This window comes from Mirounga angustirostris, unplaced genomic scaffold (assembly GCF_029215605.1).
Source record: "Mirounga angustirostris isolate CCGP_5_RB_7025 unplaced genomic scaffold, mMirAng1.0.hap1 SCAF_10, whole genome shotgun sequence".
Lineage (NCBI taxonomy): Eukaryota > Metazoa > Chordata > Mammalia > Carnivora > Phocidae > Mirounga > Mirounga angustirostris.
The window spans coordinates 28,102,747-28,120,474 of record NW_026991718.1 but is presented as its reverse complement, the minus strand read 5'-3'; positions in this window follow the sequence as shown (position 1 = coordinate 28,120,474).

Sequence of the window (17,728 nt, the reverse complement as noted above, 5' to 3'; positions counted from 1 at the left end):
TGTGTATGTGTGTGTGTGTGTGTGTGTGAGAATTAATTGCTTTCAATTGGGAAACAGATGATACTGTTCTTTTGCATCTCTTTGTTTCTCTTCCTGCACTGCAGCTCTCTTCAGAACTGTCTGAAGATGCTCCCAGGTATTCAGCATGCTTTGCTGTGCCGTCAGTGTGCTGTGCTCTGAGATTTTCCTCTTTTTTCCCTGTGAGAACTGACGTGTCATTGGGTCCATTCCCTCCCAGCCCTGCAACCTTACTGCCTGCCTCATCTATTAAACTAGATCAAAACATAGCTAATAGATGACAGCTACGATTATCATTTAATTCACCAAAAGCTAATGATTACTTACTTAGTTCTCCAGACAACATTTTGAAATCAGAGAGACATAAAAGATTAAAGAAATGTTAGTATTTGAGGAGACATACATATTTATGTATATATATGAGTATATACACATATTGATATATATGAGGGTATATGTATATATTGACTTTGTGGAGTTGTGGTAAGAGACTGAAATCTGCCCCCCTACTGTTTCTCAAATAAAACTAATGGACAGTTTCGGTTCTGAATACTTCAATTTAACATCCTAGTAAAGTAAGGAGAAATAGATTTTCTAAGCCTGATTGTGATTTTGACACATCATTCCGTGAAAACAGTGTCATAAGTTGTCTGAATAGTTTCGGTCTATGTACTGAGATTAGTTATACATCCTCACTGAACCCCTCCACTGCACCCCATCGCACCCCCCACCCCTCCCAAAAAGGAAATTTTAAAATGCCCAAAGGTTGGTGGGACCAGAGAATCAATGAGTGCTTGAGAATCTGTACCATTCGAATAGCCCCGGTGGCCTCCTTCTTGTTCTTTGGCAAATCTTAGTGTCTTAGGCCTAATTGGCATCTCACCCCCAGGGATTTTTATTGAATTTTTTACTCTGCTGACACATTTGAACAGTGTTGGAACCAATATTTGAAAGGGAGCTTTAATCTCATGAAGATGATGAAAAGCTGTCATCCTTAGACAAAGTGTCTGTCACAGAAGGTTCAGAACAAAACAACAAAGGAGTCAGGTGCTGGTGAGGAGCTGCCTCTTGAGTTCCCCTTTGTATTTCTCAGGTGTTCTCATCTTGTCTGAATGCAATGGAATGTGTTTATTTACTTTTTAATATTTGTCCAAAACTTTTGATTATGAATACTATGTGTATAGAAACATAAATACATTTATCCATATTTCATAACAGATGTGTAAAATATAATATACCTCTAAATTAATTATTAGATCTTTAATTACTCTCAGATCTGGACTTTCTTAGAGGGGACAGAATTCTGAAGTTCACTGTCTTGAAAGGGAACAAGTGTTTGTCAAATGACTGGTTTCACTTAAAAATCAAGGACTTTATGGATTATGCTTGGCATATTCGTTTGCAGTGTTAGAGTTGATTGTTTAATTGATGGCTACTGTCTTTATTAAAGTCTGTTAATATATCAAAAATGTTTTGGTGGAACTGAGATAAGGATAAGTCTCTGTAGATATGTGGCTTTGGCAGGCACAATCAATGATAAATGTCACTTTAGTTTTCAAGGACTCTTTACTTCCTTTTACTTTTGTAATACTTCTAAAATGTGCTAACAGATCCTTATGAAATCAGTAAAGTGAACAATTAAATTATCTTGGCAGAAAACCATCGGTGCCAGCACAGTTGATACATTCATTCATTCATTCACTCATTAAATACATACTTACTAATGATTAGTTTATCTCAGTATATTGATATAAATCTTACAATCAGGGAAATGACTCATTGGAACACATACACACACACACACACACATGCACACACACCTATAAACCTACCGTGGCTTTATTATAAGCACACTCTAAAAGCTGAGCTTTGTGCCAGAATTTCCTCAGAGAAGGGAAACAACTTCTAAGCTGAGGGGGATCAAGGAAATCTGATGGTTAAAATTACATTTAAATTGTATCCTGAATTAGAGATAGGGTCCAAGTAGCAGCAATAAGTTTTGAAAAACAAGAGTATCTCTATGGTTTGATCAAAGACATAATGTGCGAAAGATCAAGAAATTTCCAGGGACAGGTAAGCACTTCAATTTCAGAACTATAATTTGGTTGATTTGCAGAAGGGAAAAATATAGGTTGAGTACATATGGGAAAGCTGTGAGCACGAGAGTAAAAAGTTCAGACTTCATTTGAAAGATTGAAAGGAATTCTGAAAGGTTTTGGAGTAGAAGAAACCTGATTCTTAAAAGATAAACTTCATTGCTTTGTGTGAAATTGATTGTGGGAGGGACAATGTGGTGAGGAGAGAGATCAAGTAGACAGCTGCTGAAGTAAGCTGTGTGAGAGGTTGTAAGTCAAGGTGTTTACCAGGAGTGAGCAGCCTATAAATAGGAGGCGTTACGCAGGTTAAAAAAGAATGATACTGCATAAGGTAGAATTAAATGTTATCTAAGGTTTCAGGTCTTAATTACTGTGAGGCACACTACCTGAATTTAAATTCCTACTCCACTCTTGGCTAGCTGGGGGTCCTTGGGCAAGTTGTTTCTCTCTCTGTTAGAATATCCTCATCTGTAAAATGAGAATGATAATAATAGTAACCATATCATAGGTTGTTGTGAGGATAAAACTAGTTAATATATGTAAGTAAAAGTTAGTTTAAAAAAGTTAGTAAAGCTCTTGGAGTAGTTCTGGTTCATTGTAAGAGAAATAATGGGCGAATTGTGATCTAACTCTATTTTGTTAGTTTTCAGCATTGCCAATGAGTAAGGCCAACTTTGTGGTTAAGGAGAGGAAGCAGCTTTCTACACAGTAGTATTATAGGGTAATTTGCAAGATACCTTGTAAAATTCTATCCAAAACCTGTCCCACATGAGAAGATGATAGCCAAAATGCTTGTGGGTATTTTTTTTACACTATCACTCCAATGTCTAGCCATTGCCATAATTATATGAGCCATATACCTCAATTATTTGACATATTTGGGCCATTTTATAGATCTTATAGATTAGCAAATATACTCAATAGGGCTATATGATTTATCTTAGATCATGCATATTGAGAAGTAGTACAGACCTAAACTGTTTCTAATCCAGAGGCTCACAAAGTTTATTCTCTGACTTTTAGCTCTCATTTCAGAGCTACAGAATTGTTGAGCCATTAGTTTAAATCTACTTGATAGCCTGTAATCAGAAAATCTAGGGTCAAGTCCAAGTTCTATTATTAAAATCCTATCAGATGAATCATAATTGGTTAGTAATAGAATAAAGACTAGAGAGCAAGCCCCCTGAGTCCCTTATAGGGCTCTTTACACTATACCTCATTTTTTTTATGTTAATCTTCTTTTATTTTTCCTGTAGACAAATAAAAACTACTAACACACAAGTAACATGCACACACAAACACACCTGTGTCTGTGTTTACCTACATAAATGCAAATAAAGAGCTAGTTAACTTCATTTGCTTCTCTTGCCTCCTTATGCTTTAAGAACTAGCCTCTGCACACATTCAGACACAGTATCTTCTTGGAGAGCTTGCCTTCAAAATAAATTCAAGGAAGATGGTTGAGGTGGAAGATTCCCAGGTAGAGCATTTACATTGTCAAAAAAGTCTAAATCATGGTGTAATTTTTGAGTAAGGAAAACAAAGAGAGCATTGTGTTTCATGTGATCCTATGACCAAGCTGAAGGCAGAACATATATTCTGGACTCTGCTGCTATTCAGTCATGTAAATGGCCTGTAGCAAATTGGAAGAAGCAAACCATTCAACCGTGTCAGACACCAAGGGCCTGTATGGACACAGTCTTGGACCCTGGCAACCTTTCCACCAATCTTTTACCACCTAGCCATGCCTGTGTTCAGAACAGTAATTAGCACCATCAGAAATGTTCTCAGCCAAGAGCAATGCATTCATCTGTTGCTTTAATTTAACTTCCTTTGCGGCCTTTGCTGACTGAATGACAAAGTTCTGTTTTTATTTTGGACAGATTACACTTGGGATTTTGTCCCTCCAGGTAAATTCATACAAGTATTTTAAGTTTAATTGTTTAGTTTAGGTATTAAAACTGCCCGACCCAGTGTGGACAACCTCATTGAAAATTTGTTGTTGTTTTGGTTTAAGATGCTAAACAATCCTTCCTTTCTTCCTTTCTCCCTCCCTTCCTCCTTTGCTCCTTTTTCTCCTCTTCCTCCTCCCTCTTCTTCCTTCTTCCCATTCCCTTCCTCCTTCCCACCACCACCTCTTCCTCCTTGTTCCTATTCTCTCCCTCTCTCCCTTCTTCCCATTCCATCTCCTCCCATCAGAAATTTTAGAATATTCCTTGGTAATGGGTTTAGGTGTGACTGTTCTCATTACCCAGAATCAAAGATCTGAACTCCCTTACAGAGAAGATAATTTACTTGATTTGAGAAAAACTTTTGAAAACTTGCTCTAATAACCTTTAATAATTTTAAATTTATGTCATTAATCAGATTTTCAGAAGATAACTGAGCTTTTTAAATTCAAACCCATATGCCGTGAACATACTCTCCTAAAGTATACTTACGCTATTTACCCTCTTAGAGAACCATTTCTTTCTTTCTTTTTTTTTTATAGAGGATGATTTCTCATCAGCTTTATATACAACCCTCTTAAGTGCCTCCCACTGTATCAATAAGAGATATAACATTGTATACATTTAAAACAAATGTACAACTAACTTCAAAAGAGATCCCTATAATTAAATGTCATAGCTACTCACAAATATGGATTTTTAAAATATGTATCATATTTGCGTATATATATGCACACTTACATGTATATTATATAATTTATATATATAAAATTGATCAAGTATTCATAAACATAAAATTTCTAGAAAAAGTGTTGTGATAATGATAAATAATACTATGAGAGATTTTTTGGAACAAGCTAATAAGCAATCTATAAAAACATAAACATTTATAAATAGACTAGGGGCTAATTATCCTCATAAGTCAGACAAGACATTTTAAATAATGTACTTAATCACTAGCAAGGTCAGTGTTATGCTAAATATTAGAAAATATTTTACAGCAATTGCGTTATCACGCATCAGCTACCACTAACCTTGGGTCAGAAGACTGAGAGATATAAGATACTGTTGGCTGATAATTTGGAGATTTACAGATACTTAAATAAAATTTACTTTAATTATAAGCTGGATAAATAGTCAGCTCAAGATTTGTCTATATCATAGGTTTTCAGACGGGTCTCCATCTGAGCACATATTCCTTGGTGTAACTTCAGAGGATGCTTTGGCCTGGAAGGATCAGTGCAGTCCTTTCTAGTTTAAAGAAGAGCTCCTTGGATTTGACCCATTTTATACATTGTAATTTCACATAAGATTTTATTTGAAATGGTTGTCTCTACTACTAAAACCATGTTGAAAACCAGTGATCCAAATACAAACTATATTGACTTTTCCTTAAGCCCTTCTAAATGCTTTGTATTTATGAGTAAATTCTGAACCCTCAATCGAGGTTTAGAGACCCCACTCGTTCTCTCCCACACCTGCATTCTAAGCAACCAACAAATTGAACTGAGGTACCTCTATGTCCCCAGTGTTCTCTTTTTTTTTTTTTTTTTTAATATGCAGCTTTCTTTCCTTGGACTAATCATGTCTGACTTTTCCCATGGCTACTTATCCTCCAGTTTTTCTTTTAATAATAAAAACAAACAAACAAACAAAAAACAACACAAGGGGCTCCTGGGTGGCTTGGTCGGTTGAGCATCTGCCTTCAGCTAGGGTCATGATCCCAGGGTTCTGGGATCGAGTCCTGCATCGGGCTCCCTGCTCAGTGGGGAGTCTGCTTCTCCCTCTGCTGCCGCTTTCTCTCTCTCTCTCTCTGACAAATAAATAAATTAAAAAAAAACCCACCTGACATCAGGTACTGTTAACTATAAGCATGATGTTGTACAGCTTTTCATCTTGCATGACTGGAACTCTATAGCACTGAATGGGAACTCTGCGTCATTCTACTCTCTTCCTCCATGAGACTGACCTCTTAAGGTACCTCATATGAATGGAATCCTGCAGTATTTGTCATTTATGGCTGGCTTCCTACATTTATTACAGTGCCCTCAAGTTTCTTCCCGGTTATAGCATACAACAGGATTTTCTTCATTTTATGCCCAAATCACATTTCTCCTCTCGTTTTTCTTTCTTTCTTCTTTTTTTTTTTTAAGGAAGCTCTACACCCAGTGTGAGGCTTGAACTCACAACCCTGAGATCAAGAGTCATAAGCTGAAGCTACTGAGCCAGTCAGGCACCCCTCCTCCAGTTATTCTTAAGTCGTGATTAACAAAGCACTTACATTTGTCTTGTTACAGCTCCTAGTGTTTAAGTATTTATTCAACTTTATTGTGTTTGCCTATTTGCCTATCTTTCTCCTTTTCTAATTTTAAAGCTTATTCAATTCTGTCTGTTGCTCCTAATACCATGCTTGGCACACATTAGACAGTCAATAAATGGTGTCACATTAATGAGAACCTTAGGAACATTTTTGGAGGGGAATGTGAGAATGGGCCAGCTTTCTTAAGTACCTGACAATCAAATATTTAATGAAAACCTACTGTGTCTTCACTCAATAAAGGATAATTTAGTGGGCAGTTCATGACTGTAAATACCGCTAGAGCAGGAAAAAAAAAAAAAAGTGAAAAAGAAAGCAATAGGTGGGGCTAAAGTTAAGATCTGTTGTGCTCCATGTCTCAGACTGGCCAATGTTTTCCATCCCCGCTGCACATTAGAATTACCAGTAACTTTTTTATACCCTTGATAATTCCCCACTCTAGACCAATTTAGACGACAAATTGAAGGAGAAGCTATGGAACCTGAGCATCATCCTCAAAATACTCCATTCTTGCTTGAGGGGCTGGAACACACTCCTTGTTATATTCTAGGGACTGGAGTGGCATTCCTTGCTTCAGAAAGGTTATAAAAAGCTACAATTTACCACTGTTGAGATCAGTGGCTTTAAGACAAATCTCAGCTATAGGGAGGTGGGCATAACACATACATAGCCAGTGACCAGAAATTGAAACATACTTTTCTCCTGCTATGAGGTAAATATTGCAGTATTAGTGAATCAACAATGGCGACCCAAATCCAAGTAATCAATATAAAATTTGTATTTCTGTGATGTTAACCAGAACACACTGGTGGAAGCAATACAAATTTGTTAGAATATGTGGATTGAATGCAAAAAGAAAAAAACTCAAACAAACATATCTCCTGTCCAACATGAGCTTATAAATCATGATAAAATTTAGGGGCGCCTGGGTGGCTCAGTTGGTTAAGCGACTGCCTTCGGCTCAGGTCATGATCCTGGAGTCCCTGGATTGAGTTCCGCATCGGGCTCCCTGCTCAGCAGGGAGTCTGCTTCTCCCTCTGACCCTCCCCCCTCTCATGCTCTCTCTCTTTATCTCATTCTCTCAAATAAATAAATAAAATCTTTAAAAAAAATCATGATAAAATTTAATACTAGCAAATATATCTGCATTAACAAGAAATATAGCTGCACATCAACAGTCATAACTTGAAAACATTATACATAAAATTAAAATAACAGCAGATAAAATAATTTTAATACTTTTAAATAAGTATTATACTTATTCTAATGCTTTTAAAGAAGTTTAAAAATAATTTTTAAAGTGATTAAATTTAGAAATAGTAACAACAAAAAATAAATATGTCCTTTAGATACTGGTAATATAGATATTGGTCCTTAGATATTAGATATTGGTAGTTATAATAAAGAACTAAGTAAAATGTTTTATAGTGAAAAATACTGTCATTTAAATTTAAAAAAATTCTCAGTAGATACTACTGATTTCAGACTGGACAAGTTAAAAGGACATTTAGTGAATTGATAAATTTACTGAGGAAATCACCCAGAAGTTAACACAGAAGATAAAACTGATGGAATATATTGGAGAAGGATTTAGATATATGAAGAAGAGATAGATCAAAAAACCCACCATTTGTCAAATAGGAGTTCAGAAGTATAGGGGAGAAGGAAAAGTAGAAAAACATTAGGGAAGGGAAGATCACAACTTTGAAAATGAAAAGTCTACTGAATATCTAACAGAATAAAGGAAATAGATCCACATCTAGACTCATAATAGTGAAATATATAACATAAAGAATAAAGAGAAGATATAAAAACTATCAGGAAGAAGATTGTGCCTATAATGAAATTTAAATTGAAAACAGACTTCTGATGAATAGAAAAATATCCTCAAGTGTTAAGTTACATATCTGTCAGCCTAAAATTCTAGTCAGCCAAACCATCTTTAAAGAAAAAAAAAAAAAACTTTAAAAGAGAAGACATTTTTAAACATAAGCAGAGTAAGTTATCATACATAAATCTCCACAGTATGAACTACTAATGAATATCAATAAGAAAAAAGGACACTGAGAGAGAAAATGACGTAAAATAAATGATATACATAAAACTGAAAACAAAACCATGCATATCATGTATGTATGTGTGTATGTATATATACACAGATATAACAATAATATACACATTATGTATATACATATATAACAATTAATTACAAATATATCAAATTTAAATATAATTTTGAATATAAGTATTCTAAAAGGATAGCATAATCTTTATATGAAATATACCAAAACAATAGACTTAATCATGCAAAGAAAAGTTACAGATTAAATGTTAAAAAATTGATGTCTTAAGTGAATAAAAATTCTCATCATATATTAGAACCACAAAAGATTAACCCAGCAATAAAAAAGAAAATCCATCATATTAACATATTAAATAAAAAAATAAATGCATCATGATATATGAAGAAAAATCATTTAACCAAGTTCAATTCTTATTTGCAATGAAAAGAAACCTCTAAAAAACTAGAAATAGACACTTTATTAGGAAACCTCATGAAAAAGATCTGTTGAAATTCAGTAGAAAATATACTTAATGGAAAACTTTAGAAGAACTTTTAGTATTATCAGAAAGAAGTGGTAGATGCCTGCTATCACCTCCATTTTTCAACATTGTAATGGAGATAGGAGCTTTGGAAGTAAGAAAAATACATTGGATTTAGAATAATTAGAAGCAACATGGCAAAAGTGCCTATAAAATTTGGATAATCTGATGATAAACTATAAGAAAGTTTAATAAGTTCAAAAAATAAAAATAACTTACAGAATTCAAAGACATTCCTATACAGTAGTAAATATAATTTAGTTAATAGCTAAAATGTTCAGGTTAGAATTGTAGCAAGTATAAAATACTCACTATATGAAGAAAACTACTAATGGATACATTAAAACAAAACCTACATGATGTACTATATGTTGGCTAACTGAACATAATAAAAAATAAAATAAAATCTCATTTTTAAAAAACCTACATAAATATGAAGATATAATATTTTCATTGATAAAGAGACTTACTATGATAAATTTCCTTCATCTTAAACTTACTCAGTTTAATTCCTACATAAAATCTATTGGTTTTCTTTCCTTTTTTTTTTTAACCTAATTGAACAAATTAAACTCAGAATCCCATAGATGAATAAATGAGTGAAGAGACATAAGACAATTTGGAGGAACAAAGGATTTGATATTTATTATGTCATTAGTCTACAATCAAGTAGAGATTTAAAATATACCCTGTTGGGCTGCCTAGGTGGCTCAGTGGGTTTAAGTGTCCCAACTCGATTTTTGGCTTGGGTCATGACCGCAGGTCCTGAGATTGAGCCCTGCATCAGGCTCCATTTCTATATATGCCCTGTTGTTTCTTCTGTTGTTGATTTTAGCCATTCTGAGATAGATGTGAGGTGACATTTCATTGTAGTTTTGATTTGCATTTCCCTGATGATCAGTGATGTTAAACATCTTTTCATGTGTCTGTTGGCCATTGGTATGTCTTCTATGGAAAAATGTCTATTCATGTCATTTGTGCATTTTAAAGTGGATTATTCATTTTTTGAGTGTTGAGGTTTATAAGTTCTTTATATATTTTGAATACTAACCCTTTATCAGATATGTCATTTGCAAATATTTTCTTCCATTCCATAGGTTGCTTTTGGTTTTGTTGTGTTAGCAAGGATATGGAGAAAGGGGAACCCTCTTGCACTATTGGTGGGAACACCAAATGATGCAGTCACTCTGGAAAACACTATGGAGTTTCCTCAAAAAGTTAAAAATAGAACTACCCTACAATCCAGCAATTGCACTACTAGGTATTTACCCAAAGAATACAAAAATACTAATTCAAAGGGATACATGCACCCCAATGTTTATAGCAGCATTATCTACAATAGCCAAATTATAGAAATAGCCAAGTGTCCATCGACAGATGAATGGATAAAGAAGAGGTGGAATACACACACACACACACACACACACACAGAGAGGAATATTACTTAGCCATAAAAAAAGAGTGAAATCTTGCCATTTTCAATAACATGGATGGAGGTACAGAGTATTATGTTAAGTGAAACAAGTCAGAGAAAGACAAATACCATATGATTTCACTCATGGAATGTAAGAAGCAAAACAAATGAGCAAAGGGGAAAAAGAGAGAGAGGCAAAACAAGAAACAGACTCTTAACTATAGAGAACAAATTGATGGTTACCAGAGGGGAGATGGATAGGGGAATGGGTTAAAAAGGTGATGGAGACCAAGGAGTGCACTTGTTGTGTTGAGCACCTGAGCATTGGGTGTAGTATGGACGTGCTGAGTACACTATACCGTACACTTGAAACTACACACTATGTTAACTAACTGGAATTTATGTAAAAACTCCAAAAAATATACCCACAAAAATATGAAAACTTTTTATATGAGAGAAGTAACAATACACATAATTAGAGGCTAAATTGTTATAAATAAATGTTTCCAGAAGAAATGATTATTCATGTATATAATTTCAGATTCCTGGTTAATAGCACATGTAAAAATAAAATTCAGATCAATTACCTCACTGTAAAATTCAAAACATTGAATATTTCAGGAAAATATTGCAAAATGTCTTCATGATATTTGAGTAGTAAATAGTTTCTTTTTTTAAAAAGATATTTTATTTATTTATTTGTCAAAGAGAGAGAGAGAGAGAGAGAGAGAAAGAGCACAAGCAGGGGGAGCGGCAGGCAGAGGGGGAGCAGGGAGCCCAATGCGGGTCTTGATCCCAGGACCCCAGGATCATGACCTGAGCTGAAGGCAGAAGCTTAACGGACGAAGCCACCCAGGTGTCCCTAGTTTCTTAAACACCATACAAAATGCACTATTAGGCAATGCATTGACAAATCTGATACATTAAAATTTAATTTCTGCAATGAGACGGTTTGGGAAAAAATATTCTTAACATGCATATTTAACAGAAGTATAGTAATAACTCTTAGATATCAATATGAAAAGGAGAAATAATTCAGTAAGAAAAAGTTCCAGAATATGAACATATAAGGATACCAGAAAGACTTTAATAAAAGATCCTCAAGAGCACTAGTAATTTGTGAAATGCAAATGAAATAAATAAGATCCTGCTTCACACCAATCAGACTGGCAAAGTTTTAAAAGTAAAATAAGTTTAGAATTACCTGCTTATACTAATTGTAGACAAGCATGTGGATAAGGGAAAAACATCATTTAAGGGAGCATACATTTGTAAAATCACAGTAGAGTTCAATTTGGTACTATAAATGAGATTTAAATATGTGTATGGAGCATGACTGATTTGTTTCCCTACTAGTTATATACACTAGATGAGCTCTTCTCAAGCACTATTGTATAGAAGAATGACCTGAAGAACATGTTCAAACAAAAATTCCATGACTCCACTTGTACAGATTATGATTTAGGAAGTTTGAGCTTAAGTCTGATAGTCACTTCTAAGAGGCTCCCGGATGAGGCTAAAGTTGCTGCTACAAATCTTGGGCGGGCCCCAGCAATTGTGTTTAGGAAGTTTTGCAGGTTTTCCATGTGCAGGATGAAGTTTGAGGAACACAGTTCTAGAGAAAGCTTTCCACATAGTCACAGGGAGATAGGTTCAGGGATGTTCTTTGTAGCACAAAGTTTATTCAAACTAAAAGCCCATCAGCTAACATATGGTTGAAGTAAACTCTATTACAATAAAAAACAAAATACTATAGGCAGTTAAAATGAATAAAATAGAGGCACATTGAAAAGAACAAATAAATACATCTCAAAAACTTAAGACGGGATCAAATTTAAATGATTGATATAATTTGTCCCTCATTTGTGTTATTTGTTTTAAAAACCCACATATAAGTGTGCCTGGCTGGCTCAGTTGGTTAAGCATCTGCCTTTGGCTCAGGTTATGATCCCAGGGTCCTGGGATGGAGTCACACATCGGGGGTCCCTGCTCAGCAGGGAGCCTGCTTCTTCCTCTCCGTCTGCTGCTCCCCCCTGCTTGCGCTCTCCTGCTCTCTCTCTGTCAAATAATAAACAAACAAATAAATAAATGAATAAATAAATAAATAAATAAGTAAGTAAATACCCACATATAAAACTATCTTTTTATGCAAACCTATAAGTAAAAAAATATATCCATAGAAACTATATACTCTTACTCCAGGATACTGGCTTTTATTAAGGAATTAAGGAAAGGTACTCTTCAGAATTTTGGACTTCATCTGTAATGTTACGTTTCTTTTTTTTTTTAATTTTTTTAAAGATTTTATTTATTTATTTATTTGATAGAGAGAGAGACAGTGAGAGGGGGAACACAAGCAGGGGGAGTGGGAGAGGGAGAAGCAGGCTTCCCGTGGAGCAGGGAGCCCGATGCAGGGCTTGATCCCAGGACCCTGGGATCATAACCTGAGCCGAAGGCAGACACCCAACGACTGAGCCACCCAGGTGCCCCAAGTAATGTTGCATTTCTTAAGACCAAACAAACCAAAATATGTAATATTAATGCCAAAATATTAAGTTTTATAGAAGGAAGGTTTGGGGTTCATGAGTGATAATTATGTTGTTTTCTTTATATATGAATATTTGAATTATTTCAGAATAAATGTAATAAAAGACATAAAAAGTCAATTCCTAAAAAAAAAAAGGAGAACAATTTAAGGGTCAGATAAAAGTTTTCACAGAGTCATGGAGAGAGAATTCATGGTCTATAACTCTGAAGCTTCACCTGGACTCATGCCTTCTGGGCATTCCTCATTTATTTTCATGAAAGAACAGGTTAGTAATTTGATAAATTCCTAGCTGCCTCAGACTTCCCCTTACAAATGTACAGGTGTCATGAAGTATTCACATGCACTTTCTGTGTCTTTATACAAAAGGCTTTTAAAAGAAATTTTTCCTTATTGTGCTTCTTGAAAGTGAAGGTGACATTAGCCAAAGTACTGAAAACCAAACCAGAAACTAAAAGAGGACCCTGAGCAGTAACAGCCTTTATAAGAAACACATCTGTGGTCCTCATAGTGAATAATACAATTTTTCAAATGATTAAAAAAAAAAAGAGCATGTTAGACAAAACACATCAACAAAGCCTCAGTTATTATAAATACACTTCCTGCTAATTTTATTTTCCATTTATTGTATCAAAATCAGTGAAAATAATTTAGGATCATCTGGTGGAGCATAGTAACATGTAGAGCAAATAAAATTTGAGATTCTTGAGATACGGTTTGAAACTGACATGTATTTATTACATGGATAATATGTATATATCTGAACCTTAAATTCCTTATCTCTAAAAGGAAAATAAAACTTACTTTTAATTATTGTGGTGATAATTAGGACTCTTACATGCAGTGCATTCAGTATATGATAAAAATCAAGTACTAAAGTTGTGGAGTAAAATTTGAAATTTCATGGAAACAATGTAGTTCAGATGGAAAATACACAGTTCAGATGGAAAACTTTCTTTTTTTTTTTAAAGATTCTATTTATTTTTTGACAGAGAGAGAGATAGCATGAGCAGGAGCACAAGCAGGGGGAGTGCGAGAGGGAGAAGCAGGCTCACCGCTGAGCAGGGAGCCCGATGCGGGGCTCTATCCCAGGACCCTGGGATCATGACCTGAGCCGAAGGCAGATGCTTAACCAACTGAGCCACCCAGGCGCCCCAGATGGAAAACTTTCTTAACATCTCAACTGATTCTATTGTTTTTTAAATCATTTTGTATTTTTATAATCCTATCCCATATTAGTGAGTATCATCCATAAATGGTATACTTATTCTCCATATGGCTAATGACTGCTTAAGATTAAAGGAAATTTTTCTTATGATTCAATAATTTCAGAGATTGCTATTGCTCACATATTGTTTATGGGGTCAAATCAAAGAAATTATTTTGCATGGATGTTATTAACACACTAGGGGAAAAATTTTATCTTTGCAAATGAGCAGGAAACTATTAAACACATAATTAACACTAGTGATATTTTACAGCAGAAAAAGGGGAATAAAATCATCATTGAGGGAACTATTTTCATTGCAATGTTCACAAAGGGAGTAAAATGGAAATCTAGAACACTAAATGAATTGAGGATTCTAGAAATCTTGAAGCTCCTATTTGATTCTTTGCTGAGTAATATTAATAAAAGCATTTAGGCATAGTCAATGGATCAAATCCTGTGGAAATAAACTATAAGCACAAATAGTTGATTATTTTGATTAAAATAATAATTTCTAATGAACTTCGGACCAAATGACTATTCTATATACATTCCTATCATTGCCTTTCCACATGTATTATCCATCGTAATTTATAAATTTATTACTACAAATAAAGTCATTCATCTTTTCTGTTCACATTATCTTATCACATTTGAATTAATTATTTGAAACATTCCTAATCACTTCACCCAACCATCCAGACCTTTATTTTGTGCAATTTTCTAACTTTTGTCTTCCTGTTCTTCTCTTCCAGTTGAACACCTCTTTATTTTTCAAGATCCTTTCCAGAAGATAGTCACAGTCCTTTCCAGGTCCTTTATAAAGAGTTATCTGCTTTATGTTTATGTGTTCATAGACACCTTCATTATAGCTGTAGTCATGTTCCAACGTTGTACAACATATTGCATTGTTCTTTTCCTCTGGCTTTTTCACTGTAGTGTTTGCCTGAAGGTCAGAGACTCAGTGATGATTTATTATTCAAGTTTCCCAGACATCCAGATCTAACCACGTACCATGAATACAGTAGCTACTCCAGACGATGTTGCACAGATCCCAATATTTTCTTTCCTGAGAGAATTGAGGCTCTATTGTGGGATTTGGGGAAACTTTTCTCTGTAGTCGGCATCTGGAGCTCAGAGAAACAGTATCTGCCCTGTATTCAAAGGCAACAGTGTTGATCACTGGTTAAGCCCTGTCTCTGTGATCTGATTTCTGGCCTTCCCAGTCTAAATCTTAGGCACACTCCTTGAATTGGCAGATTTCTAGGAATGTTTTCCCATCAAAAACTGCAGTCTCTTACTGATCCTTTCTTCACAAAAACTGATTTAACTGATGATTAGACTATTCTGCCTCTTAAACCTTGGGGAATATATTCATTTAGGGATGTATGTTCGCCATTGACATTAGTTTAAAAATAGTTGTTTTAATGGCATGGATTTTATCACATGTACTGCTTTTTTTTGTATCTTCATTTTATTGATTTGTGGTTTTAAAAAATGACTGTAGGTTAATTTGTTATCTTTCTCATTGACTTTGTGACAGTTACCTTGCTTGGAGAAACAACAGCTATAAGAAAATATGTCTTCATTATTAATAGTTCCCATGGTGAGGTTCAGTAAAGTATCATCAGAATCTTAGTGGTATTTTGATATTCTCTCTTATCAAAGAGAGAGAAAATCTATAGATCTTCTCTATAGAAGAGAATCTAAAAGAAATAGCCTTTTATTTCACTGCTTTCATTCTCAGCATCTTAGGTTGTTGGTCTTCAGGCTGCTTATCTTTCTAGACTGAAGATGATGGATGTGCATTTTGGTATTTTTCCTTAAACTAGTAAAATCCATTATCTACTAGAATTATATGGAGAAATGCATTTACATTTTCTGCCTTGAATATAAATTATAGAGAAGATGTTTATTTGATTTAATTATTGTAAGTTTTAGTGCTTCTGGCATTTCCTTTATTTTCCAAACAAAAAATATTTTCTCTCATAAGAAAAACACATACCCTTCTGAAATATTTTTGGAAAAGTTGTAGAACACATGTTCCACATGACCTTATGATATCCATAATTTATTTCATAAAATTCATAATCAGTGGATGATAAAATACTTGTATTTTAAGGATGGCCTTATATGGACCAAATTAGGGGATGTTGATTTTTAGGTTCAGTCATTAAGTAGGAACTTGTCATTACTTTTTCTTTCTTTATTCCTTATTTTAAAAAAAATCTGTGGAAGTTTACTTGTGAAAAAGAATATGATGCTCTGTCAAATCTTATCTCATGTTGCTTTCTTTTTTCCAACTATTCTTGGTGCTTAATCCTTTTTTTTTTTAATCTCTTTTCAATCATTCTCTATTTACTTTCTTCTTTCTTCTCTTGATGTTCACCTAATTTTTTTTTCTCATTTGTGCTGCAGAATCCCAACCACTAGGCAGACTTCTTTAAGTCTGGATTCTCTCCTTTAAGTCTGACTTTCTGTGATGTTCTCCAGTAACCCAAGATCAAGGGTCATTAACACCTTATTTTTTCTTTCTCAAATATGAAAATATTTTTGCATGTAACTTAAACATTGGGTTTTTCATGAAATCAAGTTTTAAAAAAATGATGTTCATGTATTATACATATTCATATACATAAATGTTATAGTTCTAAGAGATGTGTACTATTAACAATCTAATTAAACTAAATATATCATATCACCTGAGTAATATATTCATTGTTTTCAAAGTTAGAAAATATGAAGAAATTAAAATACCCATAACTATTTTTATTACCTAGTGTATATCCATCTATGTCTATCTATTTAATCTATCTCTAATATGCCCATATCTATATCTATTATTTTTATCTATACATTGAAAAATGAGTTGTGTATTCATACATATAAATATTATGTTTAAATAATTTGTCTACATTGTTAAGGTACAATAATGGATGCATTTCTTTTTTTTCCCTAGAAAAAAAATTAATCATCTCTGTGCCTCCACCTACCTAGCTAGTCAGAGATGCAATCTAAATTATTTTGCATGTTCTCTTCCCTCTCTGTGGAATCATATTAAAATCTTAGTATTACAGGAAAACACAAGACAAAACTAAATAAATAAACCATGCTGGAACAGCTAGACTTGGGTCCATAAAAATTTCTATCTTTATTTGTTATAATATCTTCTGCTATGTGTATTTGTTAGGGGATGTTTGAGGTTCCTCTCAAATCAGTCTTCTCCCATGATTGCGCGCTCAGTCTAGAAACATTCCTTCCATTCATTCACTTCCATTCACTTTTGCCTCTGGAATATAGAAATGAATAAGGTAGAAGAAAATATTGTCTTTATAGAAACTTATGTTCTATTGGGAAAGTTGGGGAAAAGGACAAGTAAATACATGAGAAAGAAGACTTTTGATGGCTACAAAACAGGTAATGGGGTAGAGGGTTAAGAATAGCTCATTAGCTATAGTGATCAGAGAAAAGTCTTTCAGAAAAAGTCATATTGAGATAAGATTTGGATGATGAGAAGGAAAATTAAATATGCTTGTGACTCCAATATGAACTTGCCATGATGAAGCAGCAGGACTCAT